The 10196-nt window shown below is 38.6% G+C and overlaps 1 non-coding gene across 1 annotated transcript; it reads right to left on the bottom strand.

Annotated features, from left to right (window-relative positions):
- Window positions 1-728: 728 nt before the first annotated feature.
- On the bottom strand, window positions 729-835 carry LOC121228405 (small nucleolar RNA R71). Its single transcript, XR_005925981.1, has one exon. It is a non-coding gene; the product is annotated as a small nucleolar RNA R71 (small nucleolar RNA).
- Between the last annotated feature and the right edge of the window lie 9361 nt (window positions 836-10196).

Genomic DNA, 10196 nt, shown 5'->3' with positions numbered 1-10196 from the left:
ATTCACACACGATCAAGTTTTTGGCACCGTTGTCGGGGAATTAAGATATTAGGAACACTCGATTTTTATTATTTTAGCCATTTTACTTTTATTGCAATTTAAATTTTTATTTTCTAATTTTTCGTTTATTCGCTTCTAGCAGGTTTTTATAATGTATGACTAGAAGAAACCCATCGGGACCATTACTTTTTGATAGTGAGATCGATCGCACAACTCACAGAAACCGAAGAGAAATAAGACGAAGCCCAAGATACACAGAGGAAGAGCAAAAGGACGACATTCACACCACAACCGATGAGATGGCTGAAAATCAGGAAAATCCACTACCTCCTGCGATTGCTGCTGATCCAGTAAATCAGAATCCTGCTCCACGCACTATGTATGATTATGCTAAACTTAATTTAATAGGAACTGAGTCAAGTATAGTTAGACTTGCTATTGCTGCAAATAATTTTAAACTGAAACCTAACACAATTCAAATGATACAACAATTTGTTCAGTTTGATGGTTTGCAGGATGAGGATTCAAACAATCACTTGGCAAATTTTCTGGAGTTTTGCGACACTTTTAAAATCAATGGCATTTCTGATGATGCCATTGCCTTCGGTTGTTTCCCTTTTCGTTGAGGAACAAAACTAAACAGTTCGTTACCACGAGGGTCGATCACTACTTGGGAACAAATGACCGAAAAGTTTTTACTTAAATATTTCCCGCCGGCTAAAACGACTAAGTTGAGGAATGACATCTCTTCTTTTGTGCAGATGGATCTAGAAACACTCTATGATGCATAAGAGAGTTACAAGGATCTTTTGAGAAGGTGCCCTCACTATGGGTTACCACTTTGGCTACAGGTTCAGACATTTTACGACGATGTGAACCCTTCAACGAGGCAACTCATCGACGCAGCTGCCGGTGGCACTTTGAATAACAAAATATCTAGTGCGGCTTACAAATTTATTGAGGAGATGTCACTAAATAACTATTAGTGGCAAGTTATGAAGATAAAGCCGAAGAAAGCAGCCGATGTTTTCAACCTCGATGCGGTTACTATGCTATCTAACCAGGTAGAACTCTTAAATAAAAAGATTCACGGTTTGTGTGGTTCTACTCAGGTACATCTAGTGATGAGGTGCAATTCAAATGGATGAGGAGCATACACAAAATATCAACCCTTCAACCCTAGCATCGAGGAGAAACAAGTCCAATATATGGGTAACAATAACTCTGGACCTCAAAATAACCAATATAGTAATACTTATAATGCAGGTTGGAGGAACCATCCCAATTTCTCATGGGGCAGTCAATGAAATCAAAGGCCACAACACCCTCTGGTTCTCAACAACCACCTTACCAACAGGAAAAGAAGCCGAACCTTGAGGAGATGCTAACAAAGTTTATCTCAGTGTCCAAAACTCACTTTGAGAATACCGAAACAGCACTTAACAATCAACAAGCGTCGACCCAATGGCTCAAAACTCAGATAGACCAACTTGCCAAATTGATTTCTGAACGACCAGAAGGTAACCTGCCGAGTAACACTGAATCTAACCCAAGGGAACAACTCAATGCAGTTACCATTCAAGATGAGGAAGGGTTAGCCGAACCTAAACTAGAACCGAGGCAAGGAATTATGGTAAGTAAAAGAAAAGGTGAGGTAGACCACAGTGAACAAACATCGGTAAGCAAAGAGTACAAACCTCGTGTGCCACACCCCAATGCAACAAGGAAAGACCACACAGATGAATAATTCCGTAAATTCCTTAAATTATTAAAAAAATTACATATTAACTTACCGTTTATTGAAGCTCTTTCACAGATGCCAAACAAAGTCAAATTCCTAAAGGAGCTTTTAACAAATAAACGGAAGTTGGATGAGGCGTCGCATGTGGAGTTAAATGTAGTTTGCTCAGCCATACTACAGAATAAGCTGGCCAAAAAATTAAAAGATCCAAGGAGTTTTACGATTCCTTGTTTAATTGGTAGCTTAGATGTTAATAATGCTTTGGCTGATTGAAGGGCTAGTATCAATGTCATGCATTATAAAATGTTTAAACAACTAGGTCTTGGGAAACCCAAACAAACTAGGATGAACATTCAGTTAGCAGACAAAAAAATCAGATTTCCTAAGGGTATTATTGAAGATGTACTCGTTAAAATTGACAAATTCATATTCCCAATTGATTTTGTTGTTCTAGACATAGAAAAGGATAGTGACATACCTTTAATTTTAGGAAAGCCCTTTTTAGCAACTGCTAAAACTATAATTGATGTTGGTACAGGTGAACTCACACTTCGTGTGGGTGAGGAAACAATCACTCTTCAAGCTCGTAATTCAATTGACACATCAAATATCGAGGGTGATTGCATAAATCGTACTACTAATACTGATCATGTAGTGAAACCTTCTTTACAGGAAACACATTCAAAGAACACACTTGAGCCTTGTTCGAGTAACGAAAAAGGACCCATCTATAAAGAATGAAGGCTACAAGTCGATGAACTAGATGAATGACGGACACAGAAATCGAGATCACACGATAAACCAAAACCACGCCATGACGAGCTCAATATTTCACCAAATCAACTTAAGGTTGGATAAAAAGTACTACTAGATGCAGCAGACCCTCGGATTGCCACCTCTGAACCTAATGGAGAAATTCCTCTTACGGTACTTAGCATTTTCCTATATGACACAGCCGAGGTAATTCATCCCAAATTCGGTACGTTCAAGGTAAATGGTACTCATCTAAAACCTTATTTTTATAAAATTGATAGCAAGGATGAGGAGTGTAAACTCCTCACACCACCATGACCGCGTAACAGAGAGGTAAGTCGAGCTTAGACTATAAATAAGAGCTTCTCCGGAGGCAACCCGAGCACTAACGGTGTTAACTTCTTTAAATTTTAGTTTTTAACATTTAATTCACTAACTAAGTCACTGAACACAGGTTTTCCAAAACCACACGGCCAGGCACACGGGCGTACCTTAGGCCATGCCCATACCACGGAAGGCAACACGGCCATGCAATATGACTGTGTTGAAACAGGGTAAAATTTTTTGTAACACCCCAAACCCGAAACCGTCATCGGGGTCGAACACGAGGTGTTGACTGGCTTTACCCTCTTACAAAATTTATTTTCCAGACACTGCCCAATCTGTGTACTAGTCGTTTTAAAATTCATATCTTGAGTTTCGTAACTCGAAAATCAGTTTCGTAATTTTTCCCAGAAACTAGACTCATGTGCCCATCTATGTATTTTTTTCTAGAATTTTTGGTTGGGCCAATTAGTACAGTTTATTAGTCAAAGTTCCCCAAGTTGCAGGGGTCGACTACACTGACCTTTGCCCATTACGACTGGGATATCTCCCTGCACGGGGCTTCAATACTGTTGCCGTTTGTTTCTATGGAAACTAGACTCAGAGAGGAATCTGCACATATATGGTACGACCCCTAATTATCTCTGGTTAATTTATAATGAATTTCCAAAGTTGGAGCAGGGAATCCAGAAACCGTTCTGGCCCTGTCCCACTAAAATCTGATTATCTCTTAATATACTGCCCATATGATCTTTTCGTTACTTCCTCATGAAAACAGACTCATCGAGCTTCGATTACATAATTTATTCATCAATTAATTCCACTCCTACTATTTTTAGTGATTTTTCAATCTCATGACACTGCTGCTGCCAGCATCTGTTACGAAAGTAACTAGGTCCATTTCATGCCTACCCTTGATCCAACTCAATCGAACATTCGTGCCATTTTCGCATGGCTTAAAGTTTACATGCCATAATTCAAACACAACGTACTAGCTTATACATGCCAAAATGATCTTCTAAGCACACTAAGAAGAAAGTACCAAAACTAGCTATCTGGTGTGATGACTTCGTTGACGGCCCGACCCCGTAAAAATTGATGAGTCCAAGCAACCTATAATGGGTGACAAGGAAACACCGGGTGAGTTTATAACTCAGTAAGTCATAAGCAATGCTCTACTATACATCAATAACATTATCACAAGAGGAATAAAATGGAATGAGACAATTTACTCCATCCATACCGAACCATACCATAGTTCCACCAACCTACCGATTCAATTTCATATCAATTCATGCCTTCACAATTCATATACTCATCAATAGGACATTGAAGCATTTTCATAAATCAATTTATTTTCGTTACAATCAAACCACAAAACGGCCTTTCACCCATCCTACGATAAATTTTTATGTACGTGACTTCAAGTATAGTTGTCACATAGGTTCAACTTACCGAGCTCAACACCAAGTATACGCATAGCATATATTAGCCGTGTCCTCAAGACACTTACCCGATCCGCTGTCCGCGATCAGCTCAATAGTGTCGCACACATAGTGTCCATAATGATTCACGAATGTATATTGAGCCCGCACACTCAGTGCTATATAATCAACTCGCACATTTAGTGCCACGTAATCAAATCGCACACTTAGTGCTACATAGTCAAACCCGCACACTTAGTGCCGCATGGTCAATTCGCACACTTAGTGCATCATATTCATTTCGCACACTTAGTGCAACAAAGTAGAATCGCACACTTAGTGCTGTACAATTTAATCCCGCGCACTTAGCACCAATCTCATGGTCATAAATGGTTATCCCGCACATTTAGTGCCGAGATCAACAACTCATTACATCTCACCTCATTTATTTCATTCAACAATTTCATCATCACATACGTACATGCATATATATATGTACATTTATTCATTCCATTCAGCATCAATACACAACATTATGACCATTGAAATAATACCAACTACATGCTTAATGACTTACCTCGTGTTGGGTAAGACGGTTCCAACTCGGCTACTCGATAACCTTTTCTTTGCCTTTGCTCGATTCACCTCCTTTAGCTCCTTGAGCTATATCAATAATTTAACTAGTTTAACCACCTTGCTAAATATTTACAATCCAATCTCACATGTACATGTATGTTAGTATATTCGGCTAATAATCTCATGCAACTACCAAAGCCGAATCAACTAAATATACTTATGTATACACACATATATCATCATCGAAATCACCTAAGCTTAGACATCGATTTTTAATTTCAAGTAAGTTGCCGAATGCAACCTTACTAAATTCTCATGGATTCAATATACCATTACCATGAAATCAACAACCAAATTCATAGACAATTTAGGAAAATCACATTACAATTCTCATATTCAAGCAAAGACCATGGCCGAATGCACATATGACCTCATAACAAAAATATTGAACCTTTGGTTGCCCAATTAGCTTAACATCCATCAAATTTTTAAATCAAGAAGCTCACCTCATCTATAATCAACTCTCAATGCCCTAAGGCATCAAAAACAACATCAAAGAAATACAACCATCCATGGCCGAATGTCCTAGCCGAATTGTTTTAACCATGAGTAACATAACAAGCATAGATCGTGTTTATGGATATACCGTGGCCGATTCAAGCTAATCACCTCCAAAATCATCAACCATTTTCGTTGCATATAACATATATAAACATGAATAAGTTTCATATAATCCCTTAACACATTAATTTCTTTCATCAACAACCTTTTCCTTGAACACTTTCTCATGACCGATTGCTCATGTTATCAACAAGATTCAAAGTTTAAACATGGGCTATTTAAAACATGCATGCATCTCAAAGACAACATCAAACATACCTTAGTCTAACCACCACCATAGCCGATTTTTCTCAAGCCTTTTTCCCCTTCCTTTCTTTCCTCTATTCGGCCAAGGATGTTTAAGAATGAACTCTTTTTTTTTTTTTTGTTTTCTTTCTTCAATTCACGGCAACAAGGGGGGGTGAGACCATGTACTTTTTTTTTTTCTCCATCACCCTTCTTTCATTATTTAATCACCATGCTTATTATTTTATTATTCTTAACATGCATCACTAGCATAACATGTTGGAGACATGTTTCCACCTATAGCATGGCCGGCCACTACATATTAGGGAGGGGGAATTTGACATGCAAGTCCCCTTTTTCTTCCACATGCACTAATAGGTCCTCATGCATTGACCTATCACATTTTAAAATTTTCTCATATAAGTCCTATTGACTAAATTCACATGCAATCGACTAAATCGAAGCTTGAAATTTTTACACATTCATGATTACATATTCTAGACAATAAACATCACATTCAAACCTTTCGGTGACTCGGTTTAGCGGTCCCGAAACCACTTCCCGGCTAGGGTCAATTTTGGGCTGTCACATTTTTCCCCAACACGGGAGTCGATAAGTTGCCACGGCTTTGTGACATGGCCGTGGGTGAATCTGTCAAAAAAAAACACAGGCATGGGACACACCCATGTCTAGAGGCCATGGTTGAAATTGAGAAAACAATATGGGTGTGCGACATGCCCGTGGTCAAGACTGACAAAACAACACGGGCGTGGACATACATACACGGGCGTGGGAGAAACGAACGAAGTAGAACACGATCATGAGACACGACCGTGTGCATCAACATGCCCAAAGAACAAGGGCGTGGGCCAAATTTCAGACGCGCCCAAATTTGAAAATCACGATACACACGGGCTAAAATTAGGACACACAGGCGTATCCCAAGGCCGTGTGCCCCAAAATCTATATAAACCAACCAGTATTCATCATCCCCTTCCCCAAATATCAAACACTAGCCACCGAAATCCTTTCACACACCCTCCCTGCCACGCCCGTGCGCCGACCATAGCATCACCATCGACGACCCAAGCTCCTCCCTCTACCAAGCTATTTCGTTTGTTCACTCTTTTCTCTCTATTCTCTTCAATTCATTTACTAATTTTATGATTTTTTATTGTGTTATTTGACTATTTTGCTTAATATTCATGGTTCTAATTATAGTAATGCTTATGCTCTTTGTTAGAAATTTGCCATTTTAGTCGATACATTTTGCTACATTTTCCATTTTTCTCTTGTTTCCATGGATTTCATGCTTACCCACACCATATTACATATTATCAATCCCATATGCATTCATTCACTAGGTATTTCATTTAGCACGATTTTCATGTTCTTATTGTTACTAATGACCTGATATATCTTTCCATTAGGACTTAGTTACTTTTCGGTACATCTTCCCTTTTGCTTATGAAGCCCATGAAGTATTCTTATTTAATTTTAACATGCTTACATACCTTTCCATGCTATTCTTGGGGGATATTTCTATAACTTTGTCTTGCCATTGCAGATACCATGTCAAATCCACGTGGCAAGAAAATCGCCGTCCCCGCCTCAAAGAAGAGGAAAAGAGCAACATCATCGTCGGGTCCTACCGCAGAAATTAGGTATCCATTCCTCCAGTTTCCCTCGGGACCACAGGAGGAACTTTTTCAGATACTACGGGCCAGACTCCTAAGTGTGGGCTGCTGCATTGATTGGGCAGCACTTGAAAAAATCCAACTGGCTGACGTGATCCGAGCCCTTCTGATGATTGACCCATGGGGCCTTATTTTCAAAATCATCGAGCCAATGTACCTTGAGCTCACACTCGAACTCTGCTCGACCTTCCACCTTTAAGTCGTCATGACACAGTTCGATGATCCTGGAACGATCTAGTTTTGTTTCGGCGGTTTAGTGCGCCAGTTGAGCGTACCTGAGTTTGAAATTGCATTAGGGCTATATATAGAGGAGTTCATGGACGACTCGACACCCTCCATCTCCATATCCACTATTCTCTTTTGAAGTGTTAGAGTGCTTTAGTCCTTGACTCGGCCACCTATGACCCCAGCGGCTCTAAGGCATCAACCCTCGCCCCATCCCTGAGGTACTTACACACCATCTTGGCCCACACCCTAACAGGGCGACGAGAGAGCACCGACGTCGTTAACACTTACAACTCCTAACTTTTATTAAGTATGGTGAACGGGCACGTCTTCGACCTTGTCTATTTCATTGCCCTCGCCATTCACCATCAGATGGAGCGGCATAGGAAGGGAGTCATATCTTCGGCCCTTATGTGACTCGCTTGGCGCGGTATTTTGGCCTCCACAACACGGCGGCACAAGCATCTTCCTTCACCCTCATCGGTCAGATGTCCCCACAGGGCATCTCGAGTATGCTACATATGAGGATGATCGAGCGACGACGTGGAGTTGACCCTCCGCAGTACCGCCTGGTCCAGTCCGCCGAGGAGGAGGACCCAGAAGACATTACTGATGATGTCCCTCCACGTCATGAGGATCCACCGTCTTAGCCACCACCCATCCATTGTCCAGTTCATGCGGCAGCTTCATACTCTGACATCTTTGAGCGCCTTACTCAATTTGAGCAGCAGTGTTTTCATCGTTTTGATCACATTGATGCTACTCTACATCAGATTTGTCAGCACCTTCACATGTCATCACCACCACCACCTCGTGAACCATTCGGCGATGAGGATGTTTAAATACTTTTTATTTATTATTTTTATTGTCACTTTTATCTTTATTTATCTTCTTAAAGTACTTTTTATTTTATTTTCCTTTAATACTATTTCATTTTTAGGTTTTATAATTTTTATTGAACAATTTATAGTTTCGGCTATTTCATTACGAGTAATTATGCTTCTTTATATTTCCTGAAGAGTTCTTTATTTTATCACAATTATAAAGAGCTCCAAAACTCACCATCATTTAGGAACTTGAAACTCTACTGGAAAAGGTACTCCACGACTGTCATGTCCTGGCCGACCACCATGTTAACCTCTTCATTGGACACCGTGGTTGTGGAACCCAACCTCTACCACCACCGGAGTATCCTCCTCCAATCTTATCATTGCACTGGTCGACTATTCTCCATACCTCCAATTCAAGGATTCTATTCAACATTCAGGAAGTTTCACTTCTCTCCCTCTCTCTTCTGATATTATCTTTATATCACTATTATATATCTTTGTACATTGAGGGCAATGTACATCTTGAGTGTGAGGGGTTATTTATTTCATTATCAGAAAAATCCCTGAATTTTGTCTTGTTCTCAAATAATCTTCTCATATCATTATTAGAATGAATTTTGACTAATTTATGATTTTTATTGATATGTCTTGGATTAAAACATAGGCATTTATGCATTGATTGTTTAAACTTTAAGGAATTAGAGAATCAAAGCATGATAAGTTTATTTTTGAGAATTATAAAAATTTCTAAGTTGTTTCCCCAAGTTTAAGAATTATCTTGAGTTGAAATTCACAGGGTTAACATCAAAAAGGCATAATTTTTGTGAGATCTTGAGCCTTTAGAGCATATATTATTTCTTTCATGCTCACTTTTATTGTTGTTTTGAGTGCATCAATAATGATCTGTTATTCTAGAACTTGCTTGATTATACATGTCAAGACCACACCTTTGATTTGATATGTCAAGATGATAAAGGCACTTAGGTTTAACCCACTCACTCCATAAAAGCCTACCTTCATAATTAACCCTTAGTAAACCACATTGAGCCTAATAAGCCATCCATTGATTTACCCTCAATATTAACCCATAACCTATTATTGTTGAAATCCCCTAAATTAATTTGATTCCTATTTTTGTCGAGATTTGATTTGAATAAATTGCTTAGCTATGTTTTATTTTTGATAGTTAGCCTATGTTATTTGATTTGTATTTAAAAAAAATTACAATACATACATATATATTAGTAGTATTCTTTGTTTTTGAGCTTAAATGTTTAAATCCATATTCTGAGAAGAAGCTCACTTGTATTCAATTGATGATTAATTATTTTTCTAGTTAGGTAATTTTTTTTCAATTCAATCTCGATTCTAACCTTCTTTTTTAGCTTGTGACCACACCCCTAACCAAATCCACGTTACAACCCTCTAAAGCCCTTTTGATTAATGTTTCATCTCAATTTATAGTGGTGGAGATTTGATTTTCATGCAAGCCTATGGTAATAACTTTTCATATTGACTATTGAGTGCTTAACTTGTCGTCCTTAAACACTTCGACTGATTTAAGTGAATCTTTAATGAGGATGTTAAACTCTATGATATTTTGAATCAAAGGTAATCACTTAGATGAAAGGAGACACCTATGTTTTCGTGATAAAATGCTCAACTTGGAATGTTTGAAACTTTGATGTTCTTTCAATTGAATTCTCAATGTATGATTACTTATGGTTTATTTTGAGATATTATTGATAGGAATTATAAGTTAAGAAAAATGAATTTTTAA

The sequence above is a fragment of the Gossypium hirsutum genome, chromosome A04 (genome assembly GCF_007990345.1).
Source record: "Gossypium hirsutum isolate 1008001.06 chromosome A04, Gossypium_hirsutum_v2.1, whole genome shotgun sequence".
Classification (NCBI taxonomy): domain Eukaryota; kingdom Viridiplantae; phylum Streptophyta; class Magnoliopsida; order Malvales; family Malvaceae; genus Gossypium; species Gossypium hirsutum.
Note: the sequence above shows the minus strand (reverse complement) of the source record. Positions and strands in the feature narration are given on the sequence as shown.